The sequence below is a fragment of the Canis lupus genome, chromosome 8, assembly GCF_048164855.1.
Source record: "Canis lupus baileyi chromosome 8, mCanLup2.hap1, whole genome shotgun sequence".
Taxonomy (NCBI): Eukaryota; Metazoa; Chordata; class Mammalia; order Carnivora; family Canidae; genus Canis; species Canis lupus.
The window spans coordinates 11,632,077-11,648,546 of NC_132845.1; the positions used below are offsets into that span (position 1 = coordinate 11,632,077).

The following is a 16,470-nucleotide window of genomic DNA, read 5'->3' on the forward strand; positions in this document are numbered from 1 at the left end:
GTCCTGGCCCATAAAATATTGTATGATTTCAGGAAAGTTGGCAGCATTGTCAAGATAGAAAAGGTGAACTGCTGTAAAAACAGAGCAAAATGGATAAGACAAACAATTTACACATGAAATCATCACTCTTAAAATATCAAGTCATTCTAGAGTATAAACTGACTGGGATGGGGGATGAAATTTTAAAAATTCTTAATTCTGTTGATACCTGTCTGATGAATATTTCATATTTTTGTCTGACCTTGAATTGTCTAGACTCTACACTGTGCCCCGCATAGAACAGGCACTCAGTAAATATTTGTTGAATGAATTAAACATCTTCCCTCTTTTACCTCTCCTATACTGCACACTCCTCACCCCCAGGCCTTCACTGCCTTTTCTTGTCTCTTCAGTAAATTTCTCAGAGCATATTATGATATATGAAGTTCACTATTATTTTGCTTTTAAGAAGTCATTCAACAAAAAGTAAAGGGCAGGTAAGAAATGACTATTGAAAGATAATTGAAGATATAAAGACTTAAAAACAAATTGGAAAATTACAGAATAGAATGAACATTGACTTCAAACAGACCAGCTAACAGGAGCAATGAAGCATCAGACAATAGAGTAATTGGTGAGGAATTTACTGGCCTCTGACAAAGCTATTAAGGACTAGTTCAATTTAGTCATTCTCACTTTTACTTCTGTTATTTTTACTTTGAGGGCGAAATTACACTCTAATGTGGTTATATCTATAACTTAAAAAGATGTCTACCACAGCGTTCATTTATTCATTCAAACAAATGCTCATTGAGTGCTTTCACTGTACCAAGCACCATACAAGTTCTCAGAGATTCAACGGAAAACAATGCATGGATCTTGGCCTAATGCACTTAGAGGCTGAATACAGAAAGCAAACAGGCGTGGTAAACACAAACAATGACATAAGGCATAAGGGTCATATCCATCTTCATGAATTGCACATTAAACAGATGTATTAAACTTTAATATTCTGGTCCCAAAGCCAATACCAACTATGTAGTCCAGCTATTTTTACTCTTCAAAACAGAAGCAACAACAAGGAAATAATAAACACTAATATTGGAATACAGTGCTTTATAACCGTGTTCCAGAAAATGCAAATTATTAACAGTGATTTAAGGAGAAAACAGTTTCCTAGCCCTTTTTTTTTTTCAAAATGCTGGATTTAACATAAACAGGTTGTGCGGGACTTCTCAGTGCCTATCAAACGATAAAGCCTTGTGAATGACTCAGAGGGCAAATATGGTTTAGTCTCTTAGAATGTATTCAATGGGAGCATGCTTTTTTAAGGAAGCATTAAATGTCTAGCAGGATGTTAATATTTCTTAGAATATAGCCTGAGAAACACTACCACATACAATTTCACATGCTTTAATCAAATCATATTTATTCTATTATAGGAAAGCGAATTCTTTCAGTGAAATATGAAACAAATCCTTTTGTTAGGTAACAGCCTTTATGCAAAGTTCTCTGATTTGGCATCTTTCAAATCCAGAATTTGGTTGCTTTGCTCTCTTTAAAAGAAACATTTGCCACGGTCCTGTTAAAGACTATCAATTTTGCGAATCCTCAGCTAATTATGAAATAGTTTTCAGTGGAGTCCAGCTAGGTAACAGAGGCATTGGTGACCTCAGCCTGCAGAGGATGAGCCAAAGGAGGAGCAGATTAAGCCAATTGATGGTAGCACTCAGCTGTGTCCCAACTTAAGCACCCCTTTTCTTTACCTTCCTCCAACTTCTTCTCACTTCTTCTTAACCTCTTCTCTTTTCTTTCTTTTCCTACTCTGTTGTTTTGGATTATTTGTCTATTTTATTTTGTTTCGCTTTGCTTCTTCCTTTTACTCATTTCTCTTAGGAATGACAGGTCCCTCTATGGCCACCAAAGGTTTAAATTCCACCCTACAATGGCCATCACAGCAAAAATACTTCAACAGTATTTTTTTTTTTTCAACAGTATTTTATATTTCATATGTGGGAATGGAAAAAGCGAAGTAGGCAGCTCGTTCATAGCAATGGAAGGGATAAAGACGCCGTCGTTATCGGCACAAACTGACATCTGGTTTCCCAGTCTCCTCTCTATGGCTCTCTTGGTACTGGCTCAATCCTGCATAAAGTACTTCTGGAAGATAAGACTATGCTGTTTCAGTGTATGTGTGGAAGGGATCTTCTTTTTAAATTTTTTTTTCTTTTTCAGTTCTATTTATTTTGTGAGTGTGTAATATTTTTAAATTTTTTTGAAATTCGATTCGCCAACATATAACACTCAGTGCTCATTCCCACAAGTGCCCTCCTCAGTGCCCGTCACCCAGGTATGCCATCCCTCCACCCTCTCTCCTTCTGCAGCCCTTTGTTTCCCAGAGTTAGGAGTCCCTCATGGTTTGTCTTTCTCTCTAATTTTTCCCACTCAGCTTCCCTCCTTTCCCTTATAGTTCCTTTCACTATTTCTTATATTCCACATATGAGTGAAATCCTATGATAATCGACTTTCTCCAAATGACTTAATTCACTCAGCATAACACCCTCCAGTTCCATCCATGTCAATGTAAATGGTGGGTATTCATCCTTTCTGATGGCTGAGTAATATTCCATTGTGTCTATATATCACATCTTCTGAAACCATTCGGGAACTTCTTTTAAGATAGGATTTGACTTGTACAACATTTGCCTCCGAATCTGGCACCAGGTATTTGAGTTGTTCGTATTTTAAAGCGCTCTGGCAAACATTTATTTTGAACAATAGAGCACTGTTTGGAGAAGACACAGAGTTGTGAAGATAACTCAAATAAAAATCATTTTTGAATTGTTAGAGAAGTCTTTAATTGAATTGGTAAGAAGAGGAAACAAGAAAGCTAACGCAGACAATATTTCTGGGGAGTCTGGCTTCATAACTGCAAGTGTTAGATAATGTAAACAAACTTTTATTCAGATTACTTTCAAAAGCAATATAATAAGTTATTGTAAAATGGAGATCAAATGGATACCTACAAAATGAATTTTTGAAGAAGTTATAAGCACTTTTAAAAGATGCCTATGGGAATCCCTACAGGCTTAAGCAGGAAAATCATCTAACATGCAGCGAATACTTATAGAAGGGGGATGGGGGGGTATGAAAATGAAAATGGTTTAAGCTAAAGAATGAAGGAAAATCAGAGATTGGTAACTGACCAAAGGAAGCACCTGCTTTCCGGAAATTAAAATCATGTATTAGGCAGTCCTGACTTAATTGCCAAATGGGGTGCAGCCCAGCCTGTAATGTAAAAGGGTCCCAAATTATAATTGGGCATCATGGATTAAAATTCAATACCTGAAAATTTCCTCAGAAATGAATAGGCTACTGGGACAGACTGCAGAGCCCAGTACAATATGCTTCCCGCAGCTGACACTGGCAGGTCACTTTATTTGGCACCAAATAAAGTTCCCAAGTGGTCTTTAAGGGCATTCAGCTGCTGAGTGCTTATTTCATTCATCCCTTATTGTGCTGCCAGTAGCAGATCCAAAGAAGTAGCATGAATCAGCTCAGTGGATGAAATTTTCTCAGGCTGAGTGATGGAGATGCAACTGGACTGGCTTCCCTGCGTTAGTGGGACCTCTGCTAGCAGCAATACAGCATTGTGTGAAATGTCTTTCACACGATGCCGTCCGTTCCACAGGGAATCCGGGAAAAGGCAGGATGGATGAACACTAGGTTACTTCCAAGCAGATACTGCTTAGGGACGGAAAAACATTTTTAATGAGAAACATCATATATTTTCGCGATGATCCTATAACTCAGAAAATTGTGACAGGAGGCTGCGGTCCCCCTCTTATGTGTACCTCCAGACACACAGTGGAGGCTGACCCCTTACATTTCCCACATTAAGACTAAAACTCTGGCATTATATTTAGCTCTTCTTAGCTGCTTCTTTCTCGGGTACCTAGAGGACTAAAAGTCAATCCACTCAATATCTTCATTTTATGTGTGCTAATTCCAGAGCATATACTCAATATTGGAGTGTGTTTCCTTGTTCCTGTCAATTCTGGTAGAATTTTCTAATCATAAAATAATATTTCGTGTCTTCTCCCATGCCGGTTTAAGAATTGCAGGAGCTAGAGCAATTCCATTGAGGTCGTGAACCTGTCTGATGAACTACAGATGAATGTAAAATAGTCTTCCAAGCTTAACAGGCCTTATTAATGTGCAATTCCAGTACACATTTTTTTATTTTAATTCATGGAAAGGTTAAAAGGCAGTAGTTTTTATTATTGTTTTGCCTTTGGTTTAGGACAAATTCTGCATGTATCTACAACAGAAACGGTCGGCTAATTATTTCATATAAATCACTGTTAGCCGCAGTATCTAATGGTGCTACTATTACTGAATATTAAGAGTCTTACATTTCCATTAGAATTAGGACCAAGGGCTAATTATTTTAGTTAAAGCTAAATTTGATCTAAACGGGAAGCAAATTTGGCATTCAGTCTAGAAACCTAGGGCTGTTATAAAAAGACTGGTTGTGAATGCAGAGAGCAGAAAAATATATACAGATTTTTTGGTTTTCCATTTTTAGGAGAATAGTATAGTTACAGTGGGATCATTAACGTAAGTATAGTAATATAATATAATTAATATAAGATGTTCTGTTCTCCTGTTTGTAGTCAAATTTTGCAGTATACACTGAATTAATTTTCCCAAATATATGTGCACAAGTATCTAAATGCCTCTCCAAATTGAATATCTCTTAAATTTTTATTATGGAAAATTCCAAATTTACACTACAGTAAATAGAATAGTATAACAAACCCTCATGTACCCACTATCCAAATTCTATGATCATCAACACATCTTGTTTCAGCTATAGCCCACCCCTTTCCTCACCACATTTTTCCTCTTGAGCAGACTAAAGGTACAAGACAAATAGTAGGGGATCCAGCAATTGGAAGAACTTATTTTTAAAACTGATGCATGCTCAGTTTCGACCATTTTACTTTAAAATAAACTTTTTTTCCCTAGTTTACCCAGGGAAGGAGTAATGTACTATGCCCACAAAATGAAAGGATGGATGAGGGGATATTTAATAAAATCGTACCTCAAACACAAGAAATTCAATGATTTAGATTTTCGTTTCCTATGAATTTTTTAGGTAGTTGATATGATGCTTTTTTTTTTATATGATGCTTTTTTTTTTAACCAGTGGAATTTCTAGTCTTTAAATTCTATCGCTCCTCTAAACCCCTCAGCCTTTCCTTTTTTCTCTCCTTATTTATTTTTGCCTCTCTATAAATCATAGATAATAATAGTTCCCACATCATAGCTTGTTAGATTTTAATGACAGCCTCCAAGGACAGGTGTCAGTTAAATGAAACATATAATTAAAATTTGTGCTATTCTAAAATTGGGTTACTTGGCAATACTCCAATCAGAGACTAACCCCATTCAGATGACAGGCATGCAGTATTCATCCGGGTTACAGAATGTGCGGCAGATTCCATCGAGGCCGATCTTTGCTAGGTGCCAAAAATATGATGGAATGCTTAGTGCCGCACACTCACATTTCAAGTGTTTCTACCTGGTGCCTGAAAAGCGTTCTGTGTCCTGGGACTTTGGTAACCAGTGTTCTTCTTGATTAACTCAAAGTTGAGGTGAAGCCTATATATGTTTTAACAAGCAATTAGTTTAGGTATAGGGCTGTATGTCCCGGTGTGCAATCACCATACTTATGCAATAAGTATGATATGATAAAGTTCTTCAACCTCCACTTCTTCCTCACTAGGAAATAGGGAGGCGTGGTCTCAGTATCAGTCCCACACATACACATCAGTCCCACACTTGTGGGATCCCATACTTGCCATGGTTATCATTTTCCCACATGGGTATCTTTGGAAATGTCCCAGCTTACAGAAGCTCCTGAGACTCTTCTAGCATTTACTCAAAAGTAAGCTCTTTGACTTTGTTACTCTCCCCTGTTAATTTTGCTCAGGTAGCTCTTCAGCCTTTCATGGATTTCTCCATCTTTGCGTTTGCCATTTTTGCCCTGTTCCACTCTTCCAAGGGAGAAACACATATCCTCTATGGAGTTGGAAAAGTCACCATCTTGTCATCTATAGCCCTCAACTATTGACACCCTGCTTGAATCTGTGCCCGATTCTTACTGTCTCGGCCCCACTAACCACGGAGATGCATTCCTTTCTACTTTTGGATTCCTGGGTCTTCAATCTATCTGCTGCACATGAACCTCCAACAAGGGTCTCCTCTGCCCATACAGAATCTCAGACGTTAGGACTTTACTGACAGGTCTTCTCTATATTCACCATGCTCCTTGGCTGATAGATACACTGGCTGGCAGACACATCAACCAGACCCAACTCTATTTTGAAGCTGAGTCTCGAGTCTCAATGTCTCTGGTCGGCCTTAACTCCTAAGCCCAATTTGGCCTCTCCAAATTAGCAGTCAGACCAGGACAAGTTCTTTTCTTGGTGTCACCAAGACACACTGGGTGTCATCTGCAGGATTATCCTGTTAGGAAATGAGCCCCTTCTTTGTGCTCAGGTATGTAGTCTCCCATTTCAAACCTTTCCCTTCTCCCACCCATAGCTCCAGGCAAAAAATTTTCCAGGGGAAAAAATCCAAGTTGCCACTGTTCAACCAGAAACACTTTTATTTTTAAATTATTTTAAATGTTCAATCTTTCCTGCCTCACTGTGTGTGGGTTTCACTCTAACAAACGCACTATAGAAAAATCTAGATGTATAGCCTATTTGATTTTCTTTTGAATACATCTGGATTTTTTAAAGAACCAGCAAGAAAAGGCACAAACCATTAGGAAAGCATTCAGGGTAGATTAATTGCTTATCAAGTTTTCATTCTCTCTTCAAACTATTTTGAACCACTTGTTTTACATGAATTCCAAAGGCTGGCACTAGCTTTCACTTCAGGAAATAAATGACACAGGGTATTATATTTTAAGGACCATTAAAACCTTGAAATTGCACAGTGACTTAAAAAACAACAAGTTATTTAGCCTGGATAGCTTTGTAATGGTTATACAATGGGGAAATTCATTGTTAAATGACCCTCCCACTCTAACTTCACATACAGTGCTTGGCAGGAAGAGGAAGGACAAAGGAGACCAGCATCCGGGTACTCAGGGTGCAATGTAAATGGTGCAGGAACTTTCTGGGTCTGCGTACTAAGTGGTTTGCGGAGAATGCGCCAAGCCTTCCTCAGAATCTTGTGCTCATTGACCCATGGGTGGTGATCAGAAACTATTTTTGCCCGGATTAATGAGGCTAGTTCATTGTTGCTGTCATAAATCCAAAGCTCTATATCCTGTTACTGAAGTTGTTCTTATCTATATGTTAATATGGTGGAGATAAACAACAGAGGGAAGCTGTAATATTGTTCCTGAAACCATTCTAATACGTGATATGTGGAATCCCAGTAAGTGGCATTTGAATCCGATGCTGCTTTTGTCTAATTTATCATCTTTCTAACCTTTTCTTTTACACCTTCATTAGAACATCTAGGAAGGTAATGAAACCTAGCTACCAGATTAAAGGCAGAACTGCCACGTTCTAAAATGACAGGAATGATAGCTTAAAGGATTCTTTCAAGCAAAATTACAAACCACCACCAACAAATAAACACAAGCAAGCCCCACCTGTTTTTATGATGAAAACCAAACTGCATTTGGGTCTATAAAGAAGCAATAATTGCTTAACTAACCAAAGTGATACAGTTCATTATTTTTCTATTGCACATTTATGTCGCTTCCCCCCCACCCCCAGCACACACACAATTTGGGTGGTTGTATGTATGTGTGTGTGTGTGTGTGTGTGTGTGTGTTTTAATATGATTTACATATGGCACTTGAGGAGAGATGCTTTAGAGAACCGTAAAGTGTTCTTCCTTGTAAAAGCAATGTCCTTTCTTGTTAATGCCAAGGATGCTTTTCCCCAAGCTCTCATTCCCTGCTCAAGACAGTGTAGCCACTAATGAGGAAAACACGGCAAGTACCTCAGTTGAATGTTTTCCTTTGTTTATCTACAGGGAGTTCATTCTGCAATGGGAAGAATCCCTTAGTATCAATGAGTCTGAAAGTGCTCAAATTCTGCCAAAAGGAAAGTTATAAAGCTTTGTGTACCCCCGGTTTGAATTCATCTAAAGCAATGGAAAAGGAACTCTAACATCCCAAAGAACATCAACCACATTGTGTCCACCGTCTCCATTTATAAAATACATTCCTTCTTATCTACTTACATAGGTCCCCTTTTCAGTTACAGGGTCACTGGCTGGCAACAGCAGATGATGTGCGTCAAAAATGACAAACTCTGTTACTGGCACTTGCCACTTATTAAAGGGATAAGATGTTTTTCAGCCTCTTTGGGGTTTCCAGAGTAGTTCCAGTTACTGGCAATCAGTCCTTGAAAAACGACTCTGTGCCCAATAATAATGAGCACCTTCAGATGGATTTCTTAAAAAGATGGCATTAATTCAGAATATAAATTAAGAGAATACGTTTGATGGCGAAAAAGTACAAACCTACCCACACATTTTGGTTTCATGTATAAAATATAAATAGCATATGAACTCTCCCTTGTGTCCTCAGAGAGAGCTGCAGCTTTTTTTTCCTCTGAAGGGTGTTCAAAATATGCTATTTTAAACATAATAATCCATAAATAAAATACAGTGCTTGCCAAAATTATTTTTTCACCCATATATAGAGAGCCTTTAGACACTGTTCTGAACCCTGATTTTCTCCTGAGATACAATTTAAGAGCTTAAAAAATGTCTTTAAAAGACTTCCTATGAAATATGCAGGGTTTTTTAAAATTTGTGTTTCTATATGGCCAAATTGCTCTGTTGTTATAAATACTGTATGTAAAATTACCAGATTTCCTGGCATTCCATTTTTACAGGGGATACTGCATCATTAAGCATTGAAAGAATATAATATAACTATTGAAACTGCTTAACATATTTTGTAACCATAAATTATTATCCAAAAATATTTTTCAAGTAGATAAAAAGAGTTGTCAATTCTGCATAGTGAATGCCTCATAAGGGGCTCGTTTGTGGTTGAAAACTGAATAAAAGCAGTAAATTAAGACCAGACTTAACCATAGAGAAGCTGTAATCCACTGCAGATTTCCTTGGTGAATGAAGTATTGTTATGTGGATTTATCCTCCTTGCTTGTACAGTTAACCAGTCACATCTGGGGCCAAGTGCTGTCTGTGCTCACAGACAACGTGGGTTCACTAACCCCAAGGAGGTAAGCCCACTCTGGTTTGCATTGTACTGATGGGTGCAAAATAAACTTCACCACCGTTTCACACGGGGGGCTGCTGGGGAACAGGCGGAGAGGATCTTGAACCCTGCTATTGTTGCAGATGGGGGGGGGGTATCACAAAATGAGCAGACACTGCAAAAACAACAAGTGACTCTGGGTGTCCAGGGGTCTCGGGGAATGGCGCTGGCAGAGGGGACCCGAATGAACCCAAGTGAAAGGTGGGTGTGAAAGAAGGACGGGTGCACCGGGGTCTTTCTGAACGCCGTCAGAGCTGAGAACTGATGGCAATATGGTATACATTAAAGAAGCATCACTCACCATAAATATTCAATTTCAAGAATTTAAATAGTTTACAGACATAGAAGCCCTTGATGATTATTTTATCCAGCATTGTTGATTTTCCTCTGTTGTTTGTTGGCAGCCACCATAATTAATGAATAAAACCCTGGAAGTCTTGACAATGAGTCGGTTTAGTCTTAAGTCTGTGTATTTTTCTTTGTGATTACATGCCAATAACATAACTGATTTGCCTTTTTGTAAATTAAACTAGGGGGAGCCAAATAAGTCATATTTCTGCTATTTTTTTTTCTTTTCAGAGCCCAATGTTTCCAAAGGACATTAAGTTTGATTTCTCTGATGAAGGCTTGTGGCTGCCCCTCATGCTGTACAAAATACTACCAAGTCAGAGTCGAAAAGCAAACCGTAAGTGCATGTTACTTCAAGAACAGTTATTTTTCATTATTTAGGGAAAATGTCTCAGATTTCTTTCATTCATGCCAACACGCTTACTTTGTAAGAAATGTGGGAAAAGGGGAGGGAGAAAGAATACTCACATGAAAATGCCTTTTTATGCTGTGGAGGATTGAGATATAAAGGTCATAAGACCCCAACATCTTTTTAAAACAGTATTTTATAAACAAGGTCAGCTTTGCAAGAAAAAAAAAAAAAAAGCTTATTTGGAACATAAGCAAGTCCCTACACCTCACTGTTCAGGTAAAATGTACGTAAAGTATGAACAGACTAGCCTATTCCAGGGTTTGAATCCTTCAGATCAAGACACTTTTTCTCAGAATTTTTCAAAATTGAAATATTGCTTTTCTTTAAAAGGGAAAATATTTAGGCTAATGAAACCTTTAACAGATTCAGTAGTTCTACTAAAATATAAATAGGTTACCTGCTCAAGGAAAAACCATTGGGACTTGGGAGTTACATGGATTTCCTTACATTATTAAAGAGATCCCAGAAAACAGTAACTCTTCCAAATATGTGCTAGATTTGATTTGATTCCTCAAGAATAAAGTTTATAATTACCATCACTATTTGATTAAAGAGAACCATGACTTGATTACATTACATTACATCTTTACAAAGGTGCCTGTTTCTCAGGAAGCCATAATCTTAAAATCTCTTAACACACACGTAAATATATCCCTCCATAATACTTCTGAAACTTCAAGGCTCTTCCTTCTAGTTAGTGAAAGAGGTGCTGTGCTAGTTGTCTGTAAGCTTAGTCCAAATTGCTTGCAAATATTGTATGTATAAGTGCCAAAACCTAAAGACAATGTTTTTTAGTCAAATACAACTGTTTAAATCACCTATCCCCTCCCCACCCACACACACCCATCCCTTGGAAGCCAAAGGAAGAAAACTTCAGTAAAAACTGTTATTCACAGAAAATTACTCTTGGGTGATTTGGAATTATATTTTCCAAAATGGATGCAGATTGACCCAAAAATAATGATTTATTGTTATACTTTCCCATGGCTTCTCTGTACTGCAACAATTTAATAAAGTAATAGGACTTTCTCCTTAAAAGGAAAGGTGCTCATTAGCGTTTGTAATTCCATGTTGTGTGGCACGGTAAGTGTTGTGAAAAGGTTATGGATCTACTCACTGTAGCATCAAAAGTGTAAAGGTGATAGGTGAGATTCTCTTTGTTGCAAGTGCTGAGAAATAATCATTTAAAGGTCAGTTGCACTAAAAAAAAAAAAAAAGGAACATTTGTTTAATAAGTAACTCATTTTAGGATATGCTGCACTTTTAAAGGTTACAGAGTAGACCAATTTGCCAGTGATGTCAGCAAGAAGTACTATTAAAGTCATTGGTCCTATTAAAACAATCCTTCGTAAAATTCAGATTGCATGCCTTCCCACATAGCCCAGCACACATCAAAAAAGTACCTAACCTGTTTATCATGTGGTTTCAAGGGGACGTTGCCTTGCTTTCTGTGCTTTACCTTAAATCCTCATCTCTCCTCTTAAAAGCAACAAAGGAGTAGTGGGTGGGAAAATATGTTAGAAAAATATATATATATATATATATATTAGTACACACACACACATACACACACATACACTCCCCACTCCACATCAGATTCATTCTATTTTGCTTCATTCTTTCAGTTTTATTAATTTCTAAGAACATGCCTATAAGTCTTGAATTATAAGATTTCTCACTGTACCATATACCAATAACTATCTTGCTAGAAACTCTTATATAAATGAAATAACTATTGTGTCAGCTATATAAATGAAAAACTATTTCTATCCTTTCCTATTCCAAGAGCAACTTCCCTCCCCTACTCTTCCTCAGAAAAGACAAAGAGAATTTGGTTTGGCAATAAAATGGAATATTAATCTCACATGTGGACAAAAGAGAAGTAACAGTAATTATAATATGGATAAAATTTGTTTAATACCAGAAGGGTTTGTGTTTTGTTTTTTCCAAGAGCTGAACAAAGGTGGTGGTTTATTTAATATAGCTTTTGTACTATTAAAATCTTTGCCTTCAGGGAACCGGTGCACAAGAAATAAAAGTTATTTTGTTGTTTTTATATTTAGCATTTTCGAAGCAATGTTTTAAACTGGCAATAATTTTCTCTAGAAGATAAGCTCTTGCCTTGAGACGAGTATATGAATAAAAAAAACTTCAAGAAAAACCTCTCCAGAAAGGAATCCCTCTGAACACTTGATTGCTTAAGATTTACATTTACTTTTTCACTCTTTACATAGGTTGCAAAGCTTCCTAGTTGTGACATTTTGTTGGTGGTAGACAGTGAGTTCTTAGAGTTTTGCAAGAAGTTGATTTTTAACATATGCTAAATAAGAAATTTAATGACAATTTCAAACAATACATTTTCATGCAAACTTCTAAGGTTCGTCATTTAGTTCTAAAGGAACTAGAAAGTTTATACCTCTAACCCTGTTGTAGAGTAGGAACTGTCTTTATGTACAGAAGACATTTGCAATTAGAAGAAAATACGACACTCTTGTTTCAAGCAACTTAGCTAAGAATCAAGTTATTCTCTTAATTTGCCTTGCTTTTCATTTGAAAGAGAGCAAAATCTATTTCCTGAGCAATTTTGCAGAGCAAAGATATTAATACTTTGGGGTTTAATTGTATCCTGTGTTTAAATACACTGTGGGTGAAACCCCAGACCTCTGCTTAATTGCTGTGAGAAAATAGCCTGATTTCTCTGAGATTAGGCACACGCTTATGTATACTTTGACCCAAGAGTGCCTCCTTCAGAATTAATCTTCTAAGGTAGAGAGATTTGCTTTTATATGTGCAGCAGGGCCATTCGTGACAAACGGGGCCTAATAAACTACCTTCACCCCCCCCAGACCTTGCTTTTGCTGTCAACGTTTTTCTTCATCTATTCATTTCACACATCTCTTGTCCAGTGGCTTATTAGCAAAAGGCTAAACTGGGCAGGAGGAATAATGTTAATGGTGTTTTTAATTAGAGGACTTTCAAATTTAAATAAAATACTTCAGAACTAAAAGTGTAAAAAAAAAGTTTCGTTTTTACTAATAAAACATAAAGTGTTCTAAAATAACTCCACTTAGGTAAACACCAAAGCCCTGTGAAAAGACAAACAATTCATATTTACTTAAAATTTTGTTCTGCAGCTGTATTTTGTTGGATTCGTCTAAAGCATGAAAGCACTTTTTCATTCCCATCAGCTATATCAGAATTGCTTTCGCAAGATGTAACAGAATGTTCTGGATTTTAAATATTTATATTAATCAAAGTTCAGGCTGTTTATATTTTTTGGCAATAGGGCTTTTCTTTAAAAGTGATGCACTTCCATTTAACTAAACAAAAGTGTTGAAATGGCCTGTCATATAAACTTCAACATAGTGCAGTTGGTAATAGAAATTCTGAAGACAGGAAGAAAGGGGCACTAGTTCTAGGCTTCAGGTTAAACACAGATTAATAAAATGTGCAACACTGGTAATTTCCAAGATTTTCCTGAGGAAATGTCATTCATTGCCACTTATAAACTACAGACTTACCTGGCTGAAGGCTTGCATTCAAATTTCTTGCTCTGTTTTTTGGGGGCATTGGTAAATCAAGCCTAAAAACTGCCTTAAAAATGACAAACCATTAAAGCTTGGGGCTTACTAAATCATGCAGTTCATTAAAAAAATCTCTTATGTATTTCTAAACTGTTTTAGTAATGGAAATTACCTCACGTTACTTACCTGCAATCTTCTCTATTCGTGAGCAGAAATAGCTCAAACTGAAGCGTTTTCAGATCAAATCTAACTGTTGCTATTGCTATGAGGTTTGATTGGTTGATACAGAACCGTGTGGTCTATCTAGACTTGTATAAGGAAATGGAGTCTTTATTAAAGACATCTAAACAGTAAACCAACCTTGAAGAAATTCATTCATAATTTGTAGTTTGGACGATCTCAAATATTTTGGAAGCCTAATAAGACGCAGCTGTAAGTTGATTGGTCCATTAGGGGATTTTGTTGTTGTTGTTGTTTTTACTTAGTAGTTAGAATTATATTGATTCCCTTCAGTGGAGAGTCATGCTAAACAGGAAGAATGGGACCAGAGTACTTAGTTCCTAACATGAAAGTTATAAATGCTTTTGTTTTCAGGGAATGGTGAGCGCCCATCAAACAAACAGGAAGTATTGTTATGCACTGCAGGCAGAAAGGCTAAAGGTCTTCTGTTCGAACTTTTGGCCCTTCCAGAATCCTGATCCTTCATTATTTTGTTTAACTTGATGTAAGTCTTGACCAGTAGCTGACTCTGAGAAAACATTTCCTGACATCATTTTCACAGGTGATAAGGGATTATTATGCTTGCCTTTTCATTTTGGGTTGAGAATGAAAAGTCCTTCAGTGGTTTCTGGTTAATACTTCATACATGGTCTTTTAATTACCAGGTCAGGCTAATTCCCTCATTTAACCTTTAGCACTACAACTTCATTTTCAAACGTTGGTTAAAATAATCAATGTACACACACACATTCACAAACACACAAACACATTTAAAGGGGCAAAAATGTGCCATAATGGAACAAAAGAGATGTAGACTCTTTAATTACCTCATTCATAATATAAAGTGGTGAGAGAAGAGCAAAAAAGGTCAGGGTACAACAAATATAAAATTTAAATCTCTAAACTAATTTACTTTTTTTATTATACCAGCTAAAGCCAATGAAAGTAAACATGTATTCCATTATGTCACACTATTACAGATTATTATTAATATCTTGTTTCCAATTTCATGCAATTTTGGTATAATCCAAATCTGTGCATTAGCCTGGATAGGGGGTTTTGCTTGAGGTAATTGACATTACATAGTCCAAAGCACAGAAAGAAGAAAACATATCTATAATCTTTACCCATTTCCAAACAGAAGGGGATAATCAGGCCAATTCTTCTATTGTGTGCCCTCCCTCTTCATTCAGAGCTTCTTTTGAAGTCAGAGGGAGCTGGAGGAGCCAAGGCTGAGAAATGTGGCTGCAGGAAAAGAATGAATATTATCAGGTCAGATTCTTATAACCAGGTTTTATGCCACATTAACCATTGAGTTTCCTATAATGCAGAGTCTTTTATTATCACATTTACCTTCTGGTTTATTTCAAGATCACTAATGCAATTTCTAATAATAAACTGGGGATTTTCTTAAGCCTATTTATTTAAACTTCCTAGGGCTAGATCCACAACCCAGCCCCTCAAAAATATAAAGAAATAATGGTTCTTTTAAGAAAAATCGGAAAACTTAAAAAGGACCATTTTCTGCTTAAATGGAAATCTAGATGAATCAGAAACCTAGCCAAACCAACTGGCCTCCAGAGTGACTACAATGTAAAGAAGTTATGAGGTAGTGGGGGGTTACATGGGTAAAGCAGTTTTCTCTCAATTCTTTGCTTGCTACCACCTTCAAGGAGAGATCAAATATAGGATTGCCTTTATGTCACCGAGCTAAATTTCAGGCTTGCTCTAGCCCCTTGGAAGTGTATTTCTTAGCCCTGTCTGTTACAAATCACAGGGAACAATGGTTTGAATGAACAGACAGTTGTCCAAAGACTCTTCAGTTTCCAAATCTCCAACAAGAGGAAAATAATCGAAGGCAAAAACTAGAATAGAACTGATCAGCCTATCAGTTTGAGGGGCTATCTAAGAACCAGCCAAGTTCTTCATAAATATGTGTATATCTAGATCTATGTCTATATCTATAGAGAGAGAGTACTACGCTAAGCAACGTGATCATTATTACAGATACTGAAACAAATCAAATGATCCTTAAAGAATTTTAATTTATATAGGGGAGAACGACATGTTAATTAACAATCACGAAAATAGGACAAGCATTATAACACAGGTGAGTACTTAGTGCTATAAGAGCATTAACCAGAGCTGGTCAGTAACAGCTTCACAAAAAAGTTGATAAATAATCTGCATCTTAAAGTATAAGCAGGTATTCACAAGCAGAAGAGGAAAGAGGAGTCATCCCAGGCAGAAGGAAGAGCACAGATTCAAACCAGAGCACTCTCTATTCAGGGAATAAGTCATTCAGTCTGACTGTAGCACATGGCCCTATTGTAGGAGGGAGAGTCTACTTACAATTTAGTTCAAAATTGCAGCCCAATAAAACAAAGCCTTGTACATCATGCTAAAGAGTCAAGACTTCATCCAGGAAAGTGCAAAGTCACTAAATGTTTAAAATGTTTAATCAGGGGAGTGACAGGATCAGAATTGTATTTTAAAAGACAGTTGACATCAGTATTTAAGAAGTCTCTGAGAGTAACAAGAACAGAATAATGGTCATCAGTTATAGTAAACTCAAGAATTGAAAATGAGTGAGAGCCTTCGGTATGTTAATAAATTAAGGAGAGATTTTAGGAGGTAATTTTTTTTCGTTGGCAACCTCAATC

The 16,470-nt window shown here is 36.8% G+C and overlaps 1 protein-coding gene and 1 long non-coding RNA gene across 33 annotated transcripts in view; one reads left to right on the top strand and one right to left on the bottom strand.

Annotated features, from left to right (window-relative positions):
* Positions 1 to 15,056, bottom strand: part of LOC140637832 (uncharacterized) — a 44,042-nt gene extending 28,986 nt beyond the window's left edge. The window contains exons 1-2 of one of the 2 annotated variants that reach the window (XR_012034886.1): positions 14,935 to 15,056; positions 11,182 to 11,264 (exon numbers count right to left, since the gene is read on the bottom strand). This is a non-coding gene — a long non-coding RNA (uncharacterized lncRNA). Of the gene's footprint in view, positions 1 to 11,181; positions 11,265 to 13,774; positions 13,957 to 14,934 lie in introns of those variants that run through there. The other variant, XR_012034887.1, reaches the window with a different exon arrangement.
* Positions 1 to 16,470, top strand: part of ADGRL2 (adhesion G protein-coupled receptor L2) — a 619,854-nt gene that overhangs the window by 234,745 nt on the left and 368,639 nt on the right. For all 31 annotated transcript variants that reach the window (XM_072834231.1, XM_072834225.1, XM_072834226.1 and 28 more), the window contains exon 4: positions 9,884 to 9,989. The gene's annotated coding sequence lies outside the window, so the exon portion shown is untranslated. The remainder of the gene's footprint in view (positions 1 to 9,883; positions 9,990 to 16,470) is intronic.